General features: G+C 44.6%; 1 protein-coding gene across 2 annotated transcripts in view; it reads right to left on the bottom strand.

The window, feature by feature from the left end:
- The window catches only part of nrip1b (nuclear receptor interacting protein 1b), a 34,713-nt gene extending 10,172 nt beyond the window's left edge, over window positions 1-24,541 (bottom strand). The window contains exons 1-2 of one of the 2 annotated variants that reach the window (XM_061085540.1): window positions 24,272-24,541; window positions 19,245-19,326 (exon numbers count right to left, since the gene is read on the bottom strand). The gene's annotated coding sequence lies outside the window, so the exon portion shown is untranslated. The remainder of the gene's footprint in view (window positions 1-19,244; window positions 19,327-24,271) is intronic. The other variant, XM_061085539.1, reaches the window with a different exon arrangement.
- Between the last annotated feature and the right edge of the window lie 229 nt (window positions 24,542-24,770).

Genomic DNA, 24,770 nt, shown 5'->3' with positions numbered 1-24,770 from the left:
ACTGTACCGTATCACAGACCCAGGCAATCTTGCCCATACCTCCCATGCCCAGGCTTGCATTGTTTACTAAAGTGTTTGAGTCCATAGTAAATATTTGTGTGCCATTTGGAAGACCCGCCCAAGGGCCATTTCCTGAGTGGCTGAGAATTAGTGCATCTATTAAACACACACACATTCTTTCTTAATGAGCCGTAGCTGCCATCAATCTATACCTGATTCATTTCTATTGGGCTCCTAAGGTAATCTTCTGCTCACATCGTCTGTCCAAAGTAGTGCTCATTTCCCTCCCGAAACAACACACATTTTACATTTAAAAGTAAACACTGGTGCTGGAAATAGGAACAGCTGATTGCCCCATGGCCAGCATGCCAAAAGGCAGAAGGAGGCTCTTGAAACAGACTGCAGTGGTGATGTCTGAGGGAAATGGGCCACTTTGCAATTGAGATCCAATGTCCCAGAGTCAGGCTGCCCTGAGAGCTGGATAAAACCAGCTAAAAACCTTGGCCTTTAATGAATCATTCCCATAATATCTTTGGCATCGGCCTTAAGAAGGCTATTGCTGTGAGTCAGCAAGATGTCTGCCTATATTGGGTTAAAAGAGTACCATGTCTTTTTTTCTTTTTACTGTGAGTAATTTGGGATGGTTTGCAGTAATAACGCAAGCGACAGACAGAAAAAGAGGAGGCCATATTTCTGCTATCATTTTCCATTTGATAATGCTCCCCATGACCTACTTTCTATTTTTTAAATAATTCTAATGCTTGCTCTGAATGAGGCTGAAGAATGATATCAAATTGTACAACAGGGTTTGAAGGGACATTCCACACGAAGGATCACATACATGGTTGGATTTTTTTCTTCTCTTTACCTAAGTAAGAATACAAGACTTACAATTAAAAGGAATCTCTCAAATCAACTTGATACATTTAACCCAATATAGTATAAAACAATTATGTGCAACCTTTTCTGGCAAAATCTCTCAAGTAACACCAATCCAGTTAGCAGGTCAGAGCTGAGTACATGCCAATGAACAGGAGACTTCAATAAGATTAGTCCTACACCTCGGAGTCTGACCCAGAGCTCACTGAGCAAAAGCTGTTGCAATCGACAAAAACAGCCCAACTCTAAACATTCCTGAAAGTCCCAGACCCCACATTAGCATCCAGGTTAATAATCAAAAACCACCTTTGGATAAAAGTTTGTGACTTTTCAATATGGAAAGGAGGGGCACAAACGTGTTCATACATCTGTAAGATTAACTGATAATCTATCTTATTATCAACCTACACTTAAAGACACGCTTTTGCAACAAGCTGCAGATGGCACAGACCTCGAGACAGAGAGAATTACTCTGACAATTAATCTGAGTTAACAGTAACTCAGGCAGGATTAGGTTCACAGCCCCATTAAGAGCAACACTGCTAGAAAAACACAATGAGTTACCGCTGCTTACAATACTTCCACAGAATCTAAGGGTTTTGGATAACACTGATGAAACAGGAAACAATATGCCTGCCATCCCATCATCCCAAAGGACGTTGAAGCAGCTTGTAGCCTGTTGTTACACAGGGCGGCTGTGGCTGAGGGGTAGAGTGGTCGTCCTCCAACCTGAAGGTCGGCAGTTCGATCCCCAGTCTGACCCATCTGCATGCTGAAGTGTCCTTGGGCAAGATGCTGAACCCTGAATGCCCCCCCTATATAATAACAAAGTGCTGCAAATAGATGCACTGTATGAATGTGTGTGTGAATGGGTGAATGTGAAACTGTACTGTAAAGCGCTTTGAGTGGTCATCAAGACTAGAAAAGCGCTATATAAATACAAATCCATTTACCATTTAACTTGAGTGTTAGCTTTTGACAGGCTAAGCTTTTTAAGTTAATGTTACATGTCTCTTATGATTACTTTTCAAGCAACAGAACACATTTTAACCAGTTAAAGGTTCAGTGTGTTTATATTAGTGCATTATCATCTAAATAATTATTTATTAGAATTGGCCCTATACATTTAAATGCTAATAGCGCAATAACTTGCGATAGATGCAGCAGTTTAGCATTTAAATTTAAAGAGCCCTTTCTAGGGTAAATAAAAGTTTTTTTCTTTTGTTTTTGTACGTCTGAAGAAGTGGTCGCCATTTACTTCAATTTCACTGGTTTGGCCGCGATGCTGTTTACCCCTGAATCTTCTAAAGTGTTTTGTGGACTAAAACACTTTACCCAATCCTCCAACGGCATAGTGGTGAGTAAATAATGAGTGAATTAAATTTCTTCTGAGAACTATCCCTTTTAATGCTTGACAAGGAAATGAAAATGGCAAATCTGGACAAAAACAGCAATCCCCAAAAGCATTTCAAATAAAAATAAATTCTGGGAAAACTTTTAAATTTGTGAGGACCACCTAAAAAAAAATCAGGTGTAAACTTAAAACATACCTCTTCCGACTATACCTTGAAAAAAAATTTAAAAAAATTACTCACAATTTTTTTAAACTAACAATTTAGTAGCACTTAAATGGCCCTTACTGACAGCATTTTGTAGTTTTGCTTTATTTTCGGAGAAATTGTACTTTCTTGATTCTTGTTGTTCTTGGTTTGTACCCTCGGGGTTGATTGCACTTACTGTAAGTCGCTTTGGATAAAAGCGTCAGCTAAATGAAATGTAATGTAATGAAATGTAAGATATGATGCCACAGATGATGTTATAGCAACCAACATGCTAACTGTCACTGTCCATGGCTGATGGTCAACAGTCGTAGTGATGCCCACAGGCTTCCAGTCTGCTTAAAAAACATACCGCCTTGTTAATTATCAATTGTAGGCCTCCTCACCCCTCATTGTAAAACAGGTGGATTAGATGAGACTGTGCTTAATCAACTTTCAATGGTCACATTCTCTCAGTGAATGGAGGGTTCATGATTTGGGCCAGGCCGGTGACAAGCAGTGAATATAAAAATGCTTCCGTTGGCCACTGACTGTATTGACAACACAGTGCACGTACCTGGCAAGCTGAACTGATCAGTGTAATTGGCTTTGAATTTAAATTTCACAGTGAAAAGATTGTTCTGGGCAGGAAAAATAGTATCAGGATCATCTGAAGATGAAACTGTTTTTCTTAATACATTTGCTTCGGTCAACAGAATCCAAAGTAGAGGGGCGGATGAACAGATATTTATTGTTTAAGTCAGTGGGTTGCATCTCTCAACCTACTGCTGGTTTTATAAACAGAGGTTAACTCCAGTTACTGGGAGGGAGCCCAGGTGTAATCAACCTGTCGAGTCTTACTGATAATGAACATTATACACAAACAATACATAAATAGTTAATATCCGATAATGGAAGAGCTACATTCTTTGGAATTGATCAGGTTGTCTTAACTGCAAGAGGAACATGCTAATTGTCAGTGTAGATGCAGACGAGCTCCGGGCCAAGGCCTGCAGGAAACCAGTCTGTCTTCCCTCAGTCAGCTATTGACTGTTAAAGCAGACAGAGAGAGATAGACAAGGCCAGCACCTAACTGCAACTGGTCTATTGCTTCACTGTGATGAAGGAGATCGAGAGGACAGAGAAAAGATATCCAGCGGTAGTCGTAGTAACAAAAAAGAAATACAAAAAAAAAAAAAAAAACTACACTAAGCCAAATACTAACACACCTCTTCTGCTGTGTTTGGGAGGTGAACGCAGACACACATCCTGCTCCCGTACCTTGTCATCCTCAGCTGTGGAGGCTGATACAGGTAAAGTGCAGTAATCAATTTGCTCTACTGACAGGAGAGCTCCTTTAGAATACTAATCAGGCCTCCGCCCTCCCCTCTTCCCTCCTTCTCGCCATCCCTCCTCCACCGCCGCCCCCACTGCTTCTCTCCTTCCTCGTTCACCTTTCTCATGACTTGACGCCCCCCCCCACCCCTCTCCCAGTGCCCCAGACCTGACCAAATGCTAAAGGAGGGCGGCCTGTCTTCTGCACAGATAACTGCTGCCACTAATCAAGCCTACGTGCACCGGGGCGTGGGATTAAAAGAGCTTGCACAGCTTGACTCAGGCACTGAATGGTGTTAGCACTCACATTCACGCACACGCACACAGGCAAACACACACAGATACACCAGGTCAAAATAAAAAATCCTATAGGGGAAGCCAGCAGTGGCATGTTCTAGAAACGCACACATATACTCGAGCCTCAGATGAGCAAACAACACAACAAGGTCAACTTAAAAGATGATATGTTAGGTGAACATTCTCGGGCTATAAAAGAACACACACTCACACACACACAAGAAGATTAGATCTAAATTTACTCGGCCGGTCCAAACGGGATTCAGTGGGGTGAGCCACCCATCTCTATCTCTCAGAACACATGTCACGCAGAGGGACGGCGGTGTTGTGTGCATCTAAAGCGAAAAAAGAGGGAACAAACTTGACTGTGAATTGACAGGCCCTTAATTCCCATTCGTTTTTCATTTGGGGAGATGGCTTACAAGTGAGGAGGGTGGAGGGTGGAGCGGGGGGGGGTCTCTACACCATATCAAACACATACCGGAGTTGCCTGGAGGCTGTAACAGAGTGTCCTCAATGTTACACTGCATGCACACACACACACAGGCGGTAGAAGTGTGTGTGTGTGCATGTGTGTGTGAGAGAGAGACAACGCCACCCTATGCATCAGCAGGGATATTTCATTATGTACATAACGAGTGCCATTAATCGCTCTTAACAAGAGGACACAACCTCACCTTGGCAGTCTCACACGCACAGCAGGAAGGTGGGTGGGTGGGGGGGTGAGGGGGGGTTGTGGGTGGGGGCATGGAAATATCTATAGTGCGCGCAGACATTAAAATTCACCACAGTCAAGGATCTGCCGCCTCCGTTTGACCGACCACATCGTGGCCCGGGGGGGTGTGGAGGGGAGCCAGCAGTCTGACAGACACATAAAAACACCTTAAAAGGTACACGAGCAAAGGAGAAGAAGAGGAGGAAGAAGGGGAAGTGAGGAATTAAATATATAAATAAAAGTAAAGGGGAAAATGCCGCAGTGGCGTTTGCCAGCGGGGGGGCTCGTGCCCTTGACATACTGACACGGGTGGAGGAGGGAGGGGGGGAGCGCTGTCATGTGACACTCTTGTCATTTGCCCGAACGCTTGCCTGTCCACCCGCCTGTCTGCCCAACCACCTGGCAATCCCCCCCCCCTCCCTCCTGTTGCAATACCTCGCCCACCTTCACGTGACCTCATCCTCCGCTGACCTGACCCCCCCCCCCCCATCTCCCTCCCCGCCTACCTATGCCCACCCGCCCCCCGCGTACTACCCATCCCGCCCCGCCCCTTCTGCAGTCCTAGCCCCCTGCCCGCCCCACCCCTAGCACTCTGTCTCCCTCACTCCCCCCCTCCCTCCCCCGCGGCTGTGCAGCAAGGTCAGGCGGGTCACCGTGTCCTCATCTGTAATCCGCTGCCATTCGTCAGCAGCCCCGGCCCAGGCTGGAGGAGAGAGAGGAGGAGAGGCAGGCGCTCCGACGAGGGGAGAATGCCCAATTAGGCAGCTGTCACACACACACACACACACACACACACACACACACACACACACACACACACACACACACACACACACACACACACACACACACACACACACACACACACACACACACACACTCACACACTCACACACACACACACACACAGAGACACACACACACACACACACAGAGAGAGAGAGAGCTCGGCACAGCAGAGCAGGAGAGAGCAAAAGGGGAAGGGAGGGAGGCTGCAGAATCAGTCTACTGTCCACAGACGAGGGGGGGGGGGTTGGGGGGTGTACATGAATCCTTTCAGCTGTGAGTGTCTGTGTGTATTGTTTTGGTTTATGTGTGTGTGTGTGTGTGCACGGAGCAGTTTGGGGTCAACTACAGTTTAGACACGTATGACTACTAGCCGAGGCATGTCAGCGTGAGGGGCAGCAGGGTGTACGGACTTTTGAGGATACACTAGTTAAATGACATTTTATGACAGGGCAACTATTCATATCTCACAATGAAAGGAGTGCTGAGTATTCTGTCGAGTGCCTCTCTCTTATCTGCGACCACAAGATTGATGAAATGATCAGAGTGAAGCGGCGGTGTGCTACTGGGGACAGACAAACTCCCCAGGGGGAGCACCGTGGAACGGAGAGTTGGGTGTTCAAACAAATCCAAAGGCCAGGTCACAACGTACCCAGCCAGAGCAGGACTGTGGCCGCACCGAGCTCAAACTCTCTACTGTCCCCCACTAGAGGCAGATATCAAATGGGTGACAAATATCCCATAATTGGATCATTCATCACCAGCGAACACATCTGTTTTGAGTAATGGGAAAACTAATCAGCAAAAATGATACAGGGACGACTTTAGCCCAGGCACCCAGAAGATTTATGCCAGAGCGATCCACGACTCAAGCCTGTACCTATTGATTGTTTAGTCTAAATGCTTTTTCCTTTAATCAAACCCAAGAGTCAAAATGGTACTATGCCAGCAGGGTGATGGAACAGGTGTGTTCGAGAGGAGAATCTTTATTACTCGGTTCTACCTTAAATGTCAAAGTTCACCAGGGTTCAGTGGAGCTTCAAATCCAGCTTTGAGTGGTTTGTGCTCAAAAGGACTGCGTCCCAGGTGCAAGGGACACTTATCCGCTAAATCCTGTCTGAGTAGAAAGTACAGTTCACAGGACTTAGGCCTGGTGTCACACCGACCTTTGGCCTTTACAGGTGTCCAGAGTCAACGCCCCCTCCTGGGTGACACAGTGAGTTTATGCACGTACACAATGGAGCATGCAGGTAGAGGGGAGAGTTCCCATCACAGTCACGGAGCTGCAGCATTCAGAGGGAGAAACACTGAAGTCCCCTGAGAGACCACTCCACAGAGGAACTTTCCCTGTTGCAATTCAAATGCCAATTTATTATTTTTCACTTATAGTAACTTTAAATACCAGTTATGTGATGACCTTTTTTTTTCTCCAAAATGTTTAAGGGAATATAATTTAAAAAAAGAGTTATTACCCTACAAGGCTTGTATCACTCCTTCGCTTTGACTTTTTAGGCTACATCCACATTACCATGTTTTTTATTTGAATCTGCTACGGATATACCTGGGGCCCACACCTCCCTGGAGTTTTTTTAATAGGGATGGGGGGAAAAATTGATTCAGTTACAATCGCGATTCTTGTGAATGACGATTTTAAATCGCCATGCTGCCATATTTTTTTTTTTTTTTTTAACATATTTATTGGTTTGTACCGGGGGGGTTATATTGGGGGAGCAACATCACCCCAGAGCATGTTGACCAGCTCTTGTTTTTGCACAAGAATCTAAACATACCCAAGCACTAGCTTTGCATCGCCTTCATGCAAACAACAATAGCCTACATTTTGTTTATTTCAAAGTTTATAGTTTAAGTAAACTTTTATTCATTCTATTTAATTTACCTTTTATTTATTGTTTAAAAGTAGCCTAAGTGGCATACATTTCTTAATCTGTCAGTTTGTGTGCAGTTGACAGGGGCAAAATAGGGCACATTTTTATTTATTTTCTCTATTGGCTGCCCAGCAGTCATTAAGTTAATGTTAATATTTAAAATAAAACTTGTAAAGCTCTAAGTGAATTTGACTGTGTTGTATTTGAAGGTATGAATCAACATTTTTCCATGGTCCAGTACTTAAAAAAAAAAAATAACCAAAAGGAATCCCAGGAAATCGTAATATCGAATCGCAATACTTACAGAATCGCAATACATATCGTATCGCCACCTAAGTATCGTGATAGTATCGTATCGGGAGGTCCCTGCCGATTCCCGTCCCTAGTTTTTAATTCTGAATCTGAAGTTGTCCCTCTGACATGTTGTCTCCTCTAAGCTATAACTGCCCCCCAAAAAGAATTCTCTGAGATCAATGTAAATGAGATGTACTCTTATGCAATCAATTCCTGCTCCTAAACCTCAGAACAAAGGAACAAGAAAAAGAGATACTCTGATACTGTACTAGACAAGAGACAGATAAAACAAAGTTCATTAAGGTCACTGTAAAATCCCTATCAAGTACCATAGGCACACTACAAGTCCCAATGGGAATACTCCTGAAAGATCTGTCGGGCTGTATCACTGTGCGGCTCCACCCGTCTCTGAGATTGTTATTATAATGACTCAGTATTTTGTCAGCCAGGTCTTGCTCCATTCTTCCAGCACTGAAAGTACCTAAAGTGCTCCCAAAGTCTTACGATTGTAATCTGTGATGTCATATTGATGCATCGCCTGAAGCAGCTCCATTAGCAGCCGGGTAGAAGGACTTAGTGGACTCATACAATTTCTGCCTGTACTTTTACATCTACAAGGAAGTTCAGATGATAGTTGCGCTCTAAGTTCTCTTGCCTTATCTCTTCCCAGAAAACCTCCTGCTTTACAATCAACTTGCACTTCCTTTCCAATAGATTGTATTTTAATATATAAGGAGGTCTTTCTAATTTCTGGATTTGACTGAGAAAAAACACACCACAGTATTTCAGACAAATTAATCTGTATAAAATAATAATTGGATGCTGGGAATAATTGAATCTCTATTGCAAGGAATACTATTCACTTTCCCCGTCACAGGGAGGTCAGAGGTCAGGGGCAGCTACAGCTCAGAGCAAAGCCCCAGGATGGGAGCTGGTAATGATCCAGTTCACTGTAGCCTACGGTATGCTGCCAAAAACCGTGATTTCAGCTCCACCCTCCCTCCACCACCCTGCTCCCATAAGTGCAACCCTGATATGTACAGCTGTGTGCTGTTGTACAACAAGACTCGGTGTAATGTGCACTGAAAGCCGATAGCTGATTGAACACTGAACACACGACGCAATGTAAACAAAAGGTGGATGAGCAAGTATACTACACACTATCACCCATTCTGTTAGTATGGCTGGATGATATTCATTGTTCAGGTTTACTGTCTTGATATAAAAACAAAACCTTTTGCAAAATACACAAACATAGCTGCTGTTTCATAACTGTATTCCAGTTGACTTTGTACATCTGTCCAGGGACTGCGGATGACTGCATTAACAGCCATTGTTCTTGCTTTTCCAGATAAATACACAAATAATACAGACAGTAACATAACTAATTAACCTGTTGGCAAATGTAAGAAAGCAAAAAAAAATGCTTTCAGCTAATCACACACACATACTACATATATTGATAATTAGGCTCTTATCTCTCACAATACAGGTTAATCATTCCCACAAAATTACACAATTATAGTGTAAACATAAACAAATATGCATACAAAATTTCTGAGAAGCAGCAGAGATGGTGCTGTCGTCATTAATAATGGCTCAGTTCCATTTGCTCTGTTCTGTCCAGATAAGCCCTGACAGAGGGACCCTGAGCCAGCACCACACTGGACCCTCAACAAATGCGCACTGAGGCTTCATACACATACCTTTCAAATTTTGAAACAGCGCAAAAAAACGAAAACAATGTCTGTCCCAAAAAGCTAATTGAAAACGCATATCACATGACCCTTCTAACTAACTGGTTATGCTCGGTGTAAACAGGAAGAAGATTCTCTGTACTTGGTTGCTTATTTGCAAGAAATTCAATGAATGATGAAAGGTGATGGCAAGATGTAAGAGCATATATAAACACATATTAGTGAAGACATAACCGATATTTCTGTGTTTATATTTGCAATGCAGCCATTTAGCTGCAGTAGGGGGTCAGTGCTGCTCACAACAACAACAACAACAAACAAAAAATCCCTGTGACCACACGCACCACCTGCAGATACATTACACCTGCACAGCAGAGTGTACTCTTTGAAGTGACGACTAATTGTTCAAAAAAAGTGGAATTATACGCTTAAACTCATGTTGGCCCAAACTCATAAAAATACATTTTCCATTGGTTCGCTGTCCCTTTAAATAACTTTAAGAGCTTTTTTCTCTTCCGGACCTCCCTCCCCTGAGGTTTATCACTGTGACTCCTCTCTCTTTCTCTCTCTCTCACACACACACACACACACACACACTCTCTGTATGTGTGGCTGGCAACTACAAAGCAGTTAGCCAAGCATCTCTTGGCTCTGTGCAGACAGAATAAGACACTCTCATTACTGCCCTTAAAGAGCTCTTGCCCTCAAAAAATCCAGCGTAGACCCAGAAACCAGTGCAGATAGTCGCAGAATGATTTGGATGATTTGATTTGGCCTTTTTCCTGACAACTCAATTCTGTTTGTGTGCATGTCCCCCCCCCCCCCCCCCCCCCTGCAGTTCCCCTTTCCGGTTCCTCTTTAATGTCACAGGGCTGGCTCATATGACCTTGAGCGGCAGCGTTGGCACGGCAAGAGCGAGAGCTGCCTCGCCTGCAGGCGCCCTTGAACTGGATCTGCGAGACAAAAAAAAAAAACCTTCACGCAGCCTGATAGACATCTCACCTCCCCCCCCACCCCCTCAACTATCTGCCCCGTTTTTTTCCTCAGCTCTTCTATTCAATCTACGCTACTCCTTATCTGTTCGCCCTGGTGGGAAGAGAATTATCAGAATGCTGTATCTTTAACCTCTCTATCAGACTGAGATACAAACAGAATTTCAAAATGTCTGACCGGCCTGTGTGGATTAATTTTTACATTACCACCACTGCCACCACCTCCTCCTCCTTCAAGCACAGGCCTCCTGCCATTAGAGGAGGGGGGAGGTGGTTTATAGGATACACCTGTGCGATGAGACGCCATCCACCTCAGAGGTGTTGTTGACGTACAAGACAATTCCAGACTCTTTTCCCCTCCCTGCTCTGCTCTGAGTCATTGGCACACCATGACCTGAAGCTTCAAAACAAATATGTCTGCCTCTGTCCAAAGGATAAGCGTCACCTTACCGTCCAATCACGCTTCTCTGACTTAAAGAGGGGGTGGGGCCTCAGAGCCTGGGTTTTGACAGGTTGATGGTGACCTACTGGGTCCCAATGAAGACCTATTGATTTTCCAAAGTACACACAAATGGTCCATAGTCCAAAGTCTGACTACGCACTGTAAAAACTGCTCTTGTATGGGTGCTGAGCAGAGTCCACTGTAAAAGCACAAAAAATTGAACTGTAAATACCGCGGCACCCTCCCTTCAAGTGCAGCTCAGGTCACAAAGGTTCAAGTACTACAGTAAGTGTCAATATTGCAAAGTGTTCAATACTTGCCGTTTGAAAATTCTAAAAAGGCCCTTTTCTTTTGAACATAACATACAGTAGACTGCACAAGAGGGTCTGTGTGTGTGTGTGTGTGTGTGTGTGTGTGTGTGTGTGTGTGTGTGTGTGTGTGTGTGTGTGTGTGTGTGTGTTTGTTTGTTTGTGTGGCTGCATTGGAGGTTTGGACACTCAGAGACCGGCCTAGCCCTCATACTGGTTCCCTTCATGCCTGACCTTTCAAAACTGTAATGTTATCACATGTCATACGCAGGCCTGCTGGAAACCATCTGCTAAAGGCGCTGTGGTGGCTCCCTGTGCCCGAAAAAACCCCACACTGGCTGGTATGGCCGACTACTGGTTCTGACTGGTTTACCGCTCAGCATGCTTCACCTTCACACACACAAACACACAGACGGTGACACGTATACGCCCCCTCAGAGGCTGTTGGTGAGCGACATGAGCTATGAGCAGTCTCCTCAATTAGCGTTAAGGGGCTTTTGCAGAGAGACATGAAGTTCTGGGGCTAAGAATAACATTAGTCAGGTCTGCTGCCTGGCAGTGGCAGGACTTGGGAGCTGTGGCAATAAGGAGAACTGGGTGTGTGTACTAACCAGAGTCTCGCTGTTAATCCGATCCCCCGCCATGTTTAGCTCCACCTCAGGATATTATGTTATGTTTGTTAGTGTGACACCTTGGCTAATAGGGCTGTTTTTACACAGAGTGAAACCAATATGATTAACATTAGCCCGGACTTATATAGGAAAAGAAAAAAAAAGACTGTAACTCTAATGAACCTTGTGTTTATATGACTGGAAATCCCTCCCATGTAAAATAAAAAATCTAGTTTTTAAATGAGGGCGATGGCAATGTTAAAATATTAAAAGACCCACTATAGATCGCCCCGCAGAAGAGCAAAAAAGCAGACTCGGTTGTAGAGGCACCACAGTGTCCTGGGAGATTCATTACAGGCAGATTTGTTCTACATAGTGAAATATGAGTGAGCTCCACTGCCTAAAAATTGCATTGCTCCATAAGCAGACCCCAATACAAGAATAAGCTGTGATATTCAGTTCTTAAAGGTCTAAGCTCAGTACAACAGCCGCAGCAATTATTTGAGAAGAGGAGATCAGACCCTGTGTTCATCCTGTTTTGTCTAAGACAAAGGATGTGAAACAACGAGCAACAGCACAGGCCCACATGAAATCAATATCAAAAATATATGGCGACACTGGATTATATCTTCCCCTTGGCTTTATGGAAATTGGCCACAAATCAACTCGAGCAAAATTTGACGCTAATACTTCTTATAAAATAACATCAATCATTGGCCTGGTTTAGGCAACACTGCCTTAATAGTGGGCGTCCTTTGACAAGTTTACCAGAATGGGTTAAATAATCTCATGAAGACTCATGTTGGCAAATGATCTATTCACATCTCTGGCTTTGGCACAGATGAGATGCAGAGGTCATTGTGTCTGAATGAGCATCTGTATTGCTCATTTCTAAACCACGGTTGAACTTAGTACAGTAAATAACCTGACCTGAATAAAGTCAAGCAAATCTGGCAGAAAGCAGGCTATATTTAGAAAACAGCACCCTGTGTCAGTGAAAGAGAAATGATCCTTTACTTAAAAGCATGTGTGGCGCGGGCTTTGAGCTTGTCAGGTCTGACTGCAGTAATCAAACGCTATTACCCGGGACTGAGAGGGGAAGAGAGGAACTTATAGAAGGTGGCAGTGCATCAGAGACTCTTGCACTACTGTACGGCTTATATGTGCGTGTGTTTTTTTGAAGTGCGGGCCTGGGGAGTGAGGAGAGACCTCAGAGCTCAGCTTGGGGCGTATAATCTTTGGTTCATTTGCAGCTTTTCTCCCCAGTATGACAAGCCGTTTACAAGACGTAGCCTCTGCTGCTGACCCAGTTCTGAGTGGCTGCGTCTCGCGACAAGGCCCTGCCTCCCCATCAGGCCCTGCTCCTCGTCTAACTGACGATAACACCGCCACCCTCTGCCTCCATGAACTGTGGGAAAAAAAATAGGTCGCCCTGACCCACTTTTCTCCTTTTTTTTCCCCTCCCCTTCCTAAGATCGTGCAAGGAGTTCTGCAGAGCATGATCAAGGGAGACAGTCAAAGGGAGAGAGAGAGAAAGGGAAACAAAGGAAGTTAAAAAAGACAGACCCAGAGACTTCTCTGTGACGAGTCCCTGCGTTCTGGCAACACGTTCCTGTGGCCTTTGGAATACAGGCAACCCTTATCAGCTGACCTGCTGTATGTTTGGCAAAAAACCCTCCCACGCCTTGATACAACAACTGCTCCTGTGATTAAACACCATCTACAGGCCTAAGCAGTCCACCAGTTTTACATCTCCTCTACTAGGCAGCCATTATCTCATGTCTTACTCAGAATGCTAAATGGGTTCCTCTGCCTTATTTAAACACAGACATACACACTCCTGTTTGCAGTCCTTCAACACCCATGAAGGTATCACATGTCATCCAGACTGAAAAATTATGAGCCTTTCTTGGCAAGGGGAGATATGACGGGGCTAGCTGAGCCAGGAGCTGCTCTAATGCCTGGTAGCATGACACCGGTCCCTTTGAGTTCCTCTGTGTGGGTTAGGACAACTCATGATATATCTCAGATCACGCACGGTGCTCTCATGCAAACCCTTCCCTCATTAAGCTGCGCTCACTCATGCATTGCTTTTGTAATACCTCCGCACATTAACCGTGGCTCTCCTCGATGGGCACGTTTCCTCTGACAGCAGCTGAGAGTTTCATTCATTTACAAAACTGATCGTTTATTCTGTGACACCCTTTGTATCAGTGGTGGATTCCTGTTTGAGCCCATCGTGAGAGGCCTAATCAAAGCATACCTTTGACTGCTCATTTAAATATTAATGTGCCAGCCAAAAATCATCACTTGTCAATTATGTTGCCTTCGTGTCGCTTAGCAACCTTTGTATGGCTTCTATTCAAGAGCTATATTTGTGTGTGGCATTTAATAATTACCTGTTAAAAACTTTTTACCTTTATAAAGCCTTACTAAACTGTTTTACTTCACCTATACTGTGCTTTAGCACTTTAATAGCAGTAGTAATCCACTCAGTGTGCATTAAAATTATTTTAGACATTCTATAACCTTTCTAATACCACAGCATGACTTCTGTTAGTTAACTATAAAATGATGGTTATACAAACCTCCTACAATAAAAGGCTTTCAGATAGCTAGCATGACTTATGTTATCCCCCCTGTGTCACACAGTTTGCCAGTACAAGAACATTAGTGGGTATGAGTAGGGTTTACCTGGCGCTAAACTGTAACCAGCATGGTGCTACTTAAGCCTGTGTGTGCTAATGTTGACCCAGTGCACATTCAGACATGGTGGTCCATCTGAGAAAAGTCATGAAGCCCGCTCTCCACTTTCCTCTTCTGCGAGACAATCTGCAAAAACAGTGGAGCTATAATGTATCTCACTTTTAAGAGTTAAGTCTAGCAAATACAAGCAGTGAGAACATGGCCATTAAGAAAAAGTAGAAAGGAGTAAACATCTTTATTCGGAATGGGTGGTGGAGGTTCTAGTTCCAGTTTAGGGGTGGATGTAGGTCAAGCCCTGCCTCTTCATAAGCACCAAGGTAATGCTGAATAGAAGGGAAGGTGGCTTAGAGAGAAAGACGCCCCAGATAAACCACATTCGTCTGGCACTTGTTCCAGGACCAGACACGTAAACACAGTTACACAAGTACACAGCTCCTCTGTGCTCCACTATGTGTGTGTCTACATGCGTGGGTGTGCGAAGGAAAACATATCATACATGTTATACATGTTTTACTGTAGCTCTCATTACCTTTTACAACCCAACAAAGCTTAACCTGCATATGAGTTAGCAGCACTTCTGTCGTGCTGCGCTCTTTGAAATATCTACAGTTGAACCCATATGACATAGAAGTGCACATCTGGTGACTGTGGCCTGAAAATCTCACATTTTCAATCCACATCCAAATTAAAATTTATGGTTTGTCTTATGCACGTTCTCTTATCCCTGTATATGAGCTGCACATGTATCCTGGCTTCATGCCTGTGAATGTGGAGTCCTAGCAAATTAATTTAGGTTCTGTCTGAAACATAATCACATTAGCGTATGAGGTGTTACTGGGTTTGATGGGGCATCCTACAAACTACTGCACTAAAATGTCAGTATTTAACATATACAACCAGTTTGTACAAAAATAAAGTAAAAAAAAAAACTGTGTAAAAATTTCAGCTCAGCCTATTTTTTGCGTAAATAGACACAAGGAAACATATGCACATTTGGATCAATCTCCTTGCTTTCTAAAGCAGTCAGTTATCCATCCAGAAAAATTGTGGCCTGTAGCAACTGAAGCAACAGTCTGGTTTAATGCCTTTTTCCCTCCAGCACATGATGGGTTGATATTATTAAAACTGAGGAATATAGTATGTCTTGGCCTGTGTTCTAATAACTACTTAGTGAGATGAATAGCTCTACACAGAGAAGAGAGAGAACATACATCTGCGAAAAAAAGAATGGAAATTAGTTTTTGCTTGTTCATATAGTCGCATGATATTCTGTGTGCCGTCTGGAAGTGTATTATAATAAAACTGAAAATAGAGGAACTTTCATTTGTTTTCATCAGATTACGTTTCTTATTATAATCTCAAACTTAAGCCATTTTCAGATATGACCTCTGGCTAAAATCCGGAAAATTGGTTAAGGAGTTTACCCAGAGTCTGCTTTTCTCACATGCACATCGTATCGTAGACTTTCTGCACATACGCGTTGAAAACATGAACAAATCCATCGCATTATTCAGGCGCGGGGTGGAGCAGCCGGGTGCAACAGGCAGAAGCAGGAAGTGACGTATTAACCCTGCTGCGAAGATCAAGTGAATTCTGGGGATCCCCAGCTTTGTTCTCACAGAGACTATGAACTACAGACTTTATGCATCTGACCTCCTAGTATAAAGAGTATTGAGAAACTTTAGAATTTACAGTAAATTATATTGCATATAGCATTTTGCTATCATATATCACATTTAATATGTACAAGCTTGTACCAATTATATATCAAATTTCTATTCAAAACAGGAGCGAGGTTTACTGACAAAAACTGTACTAAATAATACTTGGTAATTCTCAGATATGAAGTTGCTACCACAAGCACAACCTGGAATTTGAGATATAGATAAAAGCACCCTGATTTAAAGACCTCACTTTGTTTCACAACTCAGCTGGAAACATTTTCTATCATAAAACCTATAAATAGCCAGGAAGAACCTGATGGAAGGAGGGCCTACCTCTGACTTGAGTAGTTCTCCAAATATACTAAGAGCAAAATGTCTCGCATGTACCATGACTGGCGTGGCTAGCATGTCCCGATGCAGTTCTACCAAAGTAGGCCGGGTTCTTGATTTACCCAGCCATAATGTAAACATATCCAGGGGGCAGAAATGTTAGTGTTCTAGCATAAAAATACTCTCAAGCAGGAGACAGGAGCTTGCTCTTAAGAGAGACAGTGAGCCAGTGTGGTTTTACACAGCGGGGCAGCTGTAGGGATTGAGTGAAGGCAACTGCAATAGCACAAATCCTAGCAGCCAGCTCACTCCGGACATGAATCACTCTGGACATGAAACGACCTTTCCCTGACATATGCTGGTATCAGTGATTGAGAATTGAGGAGATGACTAAACCTGCTCAGTTCGTCACCACAGTCAAGCAGGGTGGAATCTTGTGGCAAGCGATTTCCAGATTCAGATAAGAGCAGGGATCACTGGAGCTGCACTGCTCGCTCTCACATGACCTCAACCCTTTTTGACCTTGGAGTGAATGACCAATTGAGTGACGCCCCCTGCAGCTACATGCAAGCCTGTGGTGAGCGTCTACACCCTCTCAACCTCGTGGACATAGAAGGTCGGGAGAGAGCATAGGGGGTGAGGCTGGGTGAAGGGTGTCACATGATTGGATCTCCTTCTGGAGAGTTACTTAAAAAGCCTCCTCAGCAATCAGGTCAAGGTCGTGCTCTAGCCTTAATGCCAACGGAAAAGAGAAATGTCTGTGAATGTGTATGTGTGTGTGTGTGTGTGTGTGTGTGTGTGTGTGTTTGTGTTTGTGTGTGTGTGTAAGAGTGCACAAAGACTCAGAGGGAGGTGGAGTGACTATATGCTCCTCTACATGTTCAGCAGTCCTGGGTCCTTGATAACTTGAAAACAAAAGCTCTGATTCTATTAGCTGTATTAATCTCCCTGCTTAGTGGACACTTTTATTCAAAGTCACTTACACAATTATCACTCTTGCACATCTCTTTCCATTTCCACAGCTGGATATTTACTGGAGAAATTCAGGTTAATTGCCTTTGCTCAAGGGCAGAGGGTGAGCAGAGTATGAGCCAGCAATCTTCTGGTCACCAGTCCATTTTCCCTAAGTAATAGGTCATATGGCTGCCTCAAGTCATCAGCCCAGTGCTCTCCATCTTCTCTCAAATGGCCTCTCTGCTACTGGGAGCCTTCTAACACAGTTATGAGAAAGCTGCACTTCTGAACCACAGTCTTTCGGTCTGTTTAGTCTGCTCTAGTGAGGATGTACTGAATAACGCCACCTCACTAATGGATTTACAAGTGGGCTGGACGTTCACAAAAGGACGGCATGTTTCAGAAATTCAAGAGACTACTTTCAGTCAAAGAGGGGGACTGGGATTTCGCCAAATGTCCTCAGTCCTTCCCGTGCTGTGTGGGAGTGCATTCACTTTTTTTATTTAGAGCTGTGCTACTTAACATGTTACCTCAAACATATTTATTGATAGTGCAATGAGACATATATACAATAATTAACAAATTAATAAAGGAGTCAAATCTGGAGTGTCACACCATTACAAGGCTGGGTATTATGCATCTGAGAAGAAGCACTATTTAAATATTATTTTGGACGCCCAATAAATACTAACGTCTACCTTGGAATTACTTGCAAACGATTAGTTATTTCAGTCGGGATTCACTGACATTCCTCTATTGGAAACCCAGGTAATGTGCTGCAGATCTATCTGAACTCGCATAGCTCCAACTGTCTACAGCCACCCGCACAGGTCCCTTGTTGCCCAGCAACAATTCAGCTCATCACTAGAAGCCAAAAAGTTACACAATTACAGTTCAAGCCAAAAGAGGATTTGGGGTGTGCAGCACGTAACATCATTCAGCAGGTTATATCCAGTTTCTATAAGATGTGGGTCTGAATGAATGAGGAAGTGGGGAAACCCCAACTCTTGCATTTTCCCCACATCCTGCAAAACCCAGGAGTGTGAAAGAATGTGAGCGTTCAACGGATTGCACAGACAATTTCCCAAATATTGACAGTGGAATGGTGTACTCTGGACTCAGACGTGTTCTTGAGCTGGTGGCATACAGGAGCAGCTCATAGGTACAAAGTTTAACGATGCATGAATTTTCCCAAACTTCACCCTTTTTGCAATGGAAATAAATCGGAGGCACACAACCTCGAAGCATATACTGCATATGAATCGCTCCTGCTCCCTCTCCTCCTCCCTCCCCTCCCCTCACTGTCGTCCAGTGCAATATATCCATCATTCATTCATAAATTCTGAAAACTCCTCTTTAGTTAATTGCCTGGGAAAATTTAATTTCAAATGAAAGCTTTTAAAAGAGAAAGATATAATTAAGTTGCAGGGATTTCTCTGCCCCCACCTTGTCCAGGGGGGCTGAGGGGACATGTGCTGTGAGCTGTGCCGCTCTGCACCGCACTGCTCCATGTCAGGGAAGTCATACACCCATGTTTAAAGCAGAACGTTACGTAAAGCCTCCCCCTCTGCACAGGCTTACTGCACCAGACGCTGTGTCCTTGCCTGGGCTGCTCAAGGTTCCCAAAAGGACAGGCTGCTAAGAAGTTGGGAAGGACGGGGCCCTGTGATAGCCTGCAAAGGGAGGGAGGGAGGGAGGAAGGGAGGGAGGGGGGGGAGAGAGCCGCTGCCTGTGACAGCCTTGGACTTTGAATTCAGCGCCAGACAGGCTCATGCATCAATCCCTCAACTTACAAAGACAAGCCACTAACCTTGACGAGGCCAGGGACTCTTCAGGAATGAGTGGCATTTTCACTTAGCCCCAGCTTCTCCCCTGCACTCCTGCCACATAACCTGGTTAAAATAAGACACAGTTGAATATCAGCTGACCTCAGTCTCTGGACTTTGTGACCCGCTGTTCTAGCCTTCAACCCTTAGGCTTCTTAGAGGACGCTAGGGAGGTATGCAATAATACATTGGGAGGCAACACAAATAGCACTTAGTAGACAAGGTGCAGTAGCCTTATCTGATGCTTGTCAGAGGCTGGTTTGTTTGAGTGCGCCGTGAAGCAAGCCCAGGTGAATCAATGTTTACTATGATCCTTAGGATCAACAACTGTATTATCACAGACTTAATTACAAGCATCCACTGACTGGTGCAGCTAAATGATTCCAACAGCAGCACCCAACATGCAGGTAGGTATCTGCCGTCCTTACCCTTTGTATTTCACTGTAAGAAAACAAGGCAGACTTTTTCTAACAATGTGCTCAAAGGCCGGGCATGCCTCCTATCCGTGAGCATCTGTCCTTGTTCCCCTTGCAGCCTGCCCACTCTCACACGCTCGTGACATTGACCTGCTTGTGGCAAAAAGCAGAGACCTTCCCCTTCGTCTGACTGCAGCATCCTGGCAGCACGCTCACCACAATGGAAAAGAAACTGTCCTACTGCACCTCTACAGCCCGGGGCAGCAGCTCTGCTACAGGAGCAAGAGAGGGGGGGGGGGGAAGGAGAGGAGTGAGGGAGGAGTCAGTTCCACTCCGCTCCTCTGCTGTGACCACACCAGCCTGGCCAGGAGAAGAGTCAGCTCCTCTCACATCACCCAGGAGGTCTGCTGCTCCACGCTACATCTCCTCAGTCCTTCCTTAAGGAATCAGAGGAGAGGGACAGTGGAGATCCTGTGTTGTGCTGGCGGCTCCATTACCACGGCACAAAGTAGCTTGATGCTGTTACCCTGCTCTGCTTCATTGATTGTCACAATTAGGCTTTCACAGCTGTTGTTTTGCAAACAGGCCGATGCTTCACGTGGGTATCATGTAATATCTTTCACTTTCAGGCTCCTCTCCCCACTTGGCAAGCAGCTTTCAGTTGAAAGTTTAAATAATTCACGGTAATTGCAATCAGCGGCGATCAATCGGTGGAGATAATTGAGGGGCCTGTCATTGCGCCAAGGCCAAGGTGAAGCGTGAAGGCAGAGGGGAGGAGAGCTGGAGGTGAGGGTGAAGGGGGTAGGAGAAGGAGGTGGGAGGAGAGTCATTCAACAGATGAGCTCAGGCTAGTGTAGCTCTCTGGGTTGCGACGGAGGCGTCCATCTTTCTTCCTCACATTTCGTCATCCCAGCCCGCATCCAGGAGCGATGGCTGTAAAGGCGAATTTAGCAGTTCCTGCCTTGTCATCAAAATGAGTCCCATTGACTTTGGCTGCCTTCTGCTCATGACAGAGGCACCAACAGGAGCAGGAGTGATTGCCTCTGAATGAGATAGTGCTGCTATAACCGAGGCCCTCACGAAAACCCAGCACACGGTGGGAATAATCTCAAACTGCCCACACAATGGATCTCATTTCAAAAAGCCAAAATAAACTCCAGTGGTTTTTGCGATGTGGTTTCATTCAGTCAGGTTTTCAGCGGCAGAATATTTTGGGAACATATACTAACAACACTCTCTGATTTCCATGGGGCCCCATATGTATCTGCCTGACTAAATTAGAAGTCCTGAAAAAACTGAGCTCTCGTGTAAATCCTAGTGTCTGTATAACACTTAGTCTTTGGTCATCATATCAATCTATGTCAGCACCAACATTGCTGAAGCCTTTAGATTTTCTTCTTCATATCCATTTATTAAAGTCATTTCCTATTCCATTTTTACGCATCAGTCTGCATGATTCGGGTGTATGTGAAATCCATTGACAGATAAGAGGTGTGGAGGAGGAGGCAGAGAGTCAATACTAAGAGGTGCTACAATTCTCATAATTGTCAGATGTTAAAAACGGATTATTTAATACATAAACACTTTGATCAAGTACAACATTCACCAGTCGTGCACTGGGCGTTTGTCTTGTCACAATTTCTGATAAACGTTTGACTCCCGACTATGAAAATTTACAGCACAGTTGTTGCGGCGTAAATCTCCACGGCTGTAGCATCGAGTATTGTTATTAGTAGGAAGTGTCCACTGAGTAAACAAACAGTAAAGAGAACAATCAAATGATTTGGCTTAATGCTTGCTCCACACAAATATTATAGAGGCCAAGCAATTAGAGAAATGAGCTAGTGGCCAATAGGTCTCTGGTTTGATTCCTCAGTGGGCCGACAAAGTGCGGGCCTGTAAGTGGATGAGAAATGCACTTCTCTTCCTCAACATCTACTGTCAAAGTGCCCTTGAACAATGTTCAGTGGCCAACAACACAAGTGCTGGGCAGCTCCCAGGTCTATAATAAATCAAAACCTCTGCAGTAAATGCATGACACTTGTTCTGGTAGATTGCACATTAGCTTGTTGATTCGCAGAGTATCTCAGCAATCAAAAAGCAGGATGCCACCCTCAATTTGTGTCTGCCCGTGCGTCTCTTGCTATTGTGACTGACAGATTTACAAACAGTGGGCTTTCAGCTGGCCCACTGGTAGTAGTTAGAGAGGCTGTTAGTGGAGGTAAGTGCATGGGCATGTACTCCTGTATCTGTGGCATCATCCTGCATACAAATATACTATTACATCAAATTATTTAGAGGAGAAAGGAAAGTTGCAGATGAGCAAGGAGCAGTTTGAGTATGAAATTACTTAAAAAACTAAATAAAACACATCTGCTAAAGAAAATACATGCAGAGCAAACACACCAAAACATGCCACTTTCATACGGCAGCAGTGGTGTTTTGATGGCAGATAAGATTTGTGGTGATGAAAGGCAGCCAGTGGATAAGAGCGAAGAGTGCAGAGTCCAGTCTTGTGACTGTTCAGCAGCCTCAACATCATTTGCATTTGGCCATTTGAATGTCCTCTGGTTCTGTTGGAGACGACTGCACATCACTCAACAGCAGCTCCCTGGACAATAGCAGATGGCTCAGTCAAACTAAGCAACATCCACTCCGGAGAACTCTTTGAGTTACTGCACAGTTGGCCACACTCAAACAAAAGTACTTTTGAGGTGCAACTTTAAAGTTGGGCTATAAATGTGGAGGTTTTAGTTATCTATGGCAACAGAGGACAAGCTGAACTACCTTGAACATCTTGTGTAAGTTCAGGTCAAATAATTAAGCAGCTTAAATGTTCAACAAAGGAGAGGCTAAAAGGCAGACCCCCAGACACAGACAGTATTTAGAGGGCTTTAACCAAGTTTAACTTTTCTGCATATTGCTTTTCATGTTGCTCTGAGTTACAGCAGTTCCCTTTGTAAACTGCCCTTTTGGAACCTGAACTGAAGATGCACTCTGCCCTCCTTCCTGTAACTTGCAGCAAACTTCGGCCCCTGACCTTTTGCCTCCACGCTCATCCAAAGACCAATGAAGCAATGGGCCATTCACGGAAATGGAACACCTACACAAGTGTCATTCGAAATCCTCTCTGGCAGTAACTGAAAAACAAGTCTCTCAAAACACATCCGACATGTCACACGCTGACGTGACAGGCTGCAACTGACCAACTCCAACCGGCTGTAATTTGGTCTACAGACTGAAACAGGGTCCTTCCAGAAGATTGAAGGGACCAGCCGGTGGTTTCACACAAGTTGTTTTTTTTAGGGGTTTGTGGTTTTAAGTAACGAGGGAAAACAGAATGACCATTAATGGGGTTCATTAGCCACGGATCCATACCATGGCTGCTTGGAGTGCATTCAAAGGCCAAATGTTACCATGATACCGAGAGTGTTATAGACCTGTTATAGCAACGTTCCTCCGCAACAATTTAACCATCTTCCCCTGTGCTGTATTTACTCTACATGCACAGGGCTTAGTGCTACTGTCCCCCCCTGAGTGGTTATGCAATGTAAAACTGAGACAATGACACTACAGGGAATATACAAATATATGCCAGGCAAATCTTAGACTCGTTCAGAAATTAATCCCATTTAGTATCAACTCCAACCCAAAAAAAGAAAAAATTCAGAATGAAATCCTCACTGTGAAGTATGTTTCTTGGCAGCTGGCGAGATTTCTCATTAAACATCCCTAATGCATCCAGGACAAAGCTATATATTTTAACACCCCTGCAACCAGAACCATGACTCCAGCTCAACATACAGCCGCACTGAGGTCCTTCCCAAGGCCTGGAGGTTCTCCTAAAACCCTTCCATGCTCTTTTTTTGAAAGGGAGGCAGGAATCATCAGTAGTAATTTACAGAATAGTGCAACTGATAGGTGTCTCCTATTGGCGGTGCTAACACTACTTCAAAATAGGATGAACTACATTTACTGTACTAACGTGAGACGGCGACTCATATGACTCGGACAGCCCTATGCTGTGTGTTGTTATTAAACGAGCCTGCGGGGTGACACTGTCCATCCAGTGTTCATGTGTTCAGGAGCAGGCTGTGACAGTGGTGGCGGAAGGAGATGAGCAGGAGGATTTCATTGGACTCAATCATGAACACTGACATATTAGAAGAATATATATATATATATATATATATATATATATATATATATATATATATATATAATACACCATCTATTCCGGGCCTGATCCACTGGTCATGGTGGAGCCAGGGGACAGACAGTGGCTGTTCTGGCTGAACTAAACCAGGTTGGCTGTAACACAGACACACACACACACACATATAGGTTTTATCCGCCACTTATTCTTTATGCAGCGTTTTCAGCGCAGAATCCATTTGCATCTCTGTTCGCGACACACACACACACACACACACACAAACACGACAAAAAGCGTTTATCTGGTACAGTCCTCGACACCGCGCCCCGTGTATAACACACAGCGCTCCGTGTCCCTTTCTCACAGCAGCCTTCAGTGTGTCTAATAATTGTGTTGAATAATGACAGTGTGTGTGTTTGTGTGCGAGTGGGTCTCCTACCTGCGTGTGTCCAGCCCTCAGTCAGCCGGAGAGGCGCATCGTTGTTATTCGACAGGAGGCGGCAAATCCAATGAAAGCGGTGGCATCTCGGCTTGACACTTGGGGCAGGAAGCGGAGAGGAGGCGGGGGGGGGGGCTCGGGCGGAAAAACAATGAAAACAAACCAATGAAGATTTTTAGTCCGATTAAAAAAAGCAGCCGCCTCGTGTGTTGTGTGCCCCGGCAGGCAGCGGAGGAGCGTGTGGTCTGTGTGAATTGTTTATTCTCGGAGTCTCCTCGCTGTGGAGCAGTGAGCGAACCCAGCCTCACTCCTCCCTCCCCCTCCTCCTCCCTCTCCTCCTCCCCCTCCTCCCTCTCCTCCTCCTCCTCCTCCTCCCGCTGCCGGTGACACCACCCTTAAAGGGACAAGGCCTCGCTGTGCTAATGCTAATGCTAACGCTGCCAACTCACTCACACTCCATGTTCCGGTAAACAGTGCATATAGCGTAGGATACTCAATT

The sequence above is a fragment of the Limanda limanda genome, chromosome 14 (assembly GCF_963576545.1).
Source record: "Limanda limanda chromosome 14, fLimLim1.1, whole genome shotgun sequence".
NCBI lineage: Eukaryota > Metazoa > Chordata > Actinopteri > Pleuronectiformes > Pleuronectidae > Limanda > Limanda limanda.
Note: the sequence above shows the minus strand (reverse complement) of the source record. Positions and strands in the feature narration are given on the sequence as shown.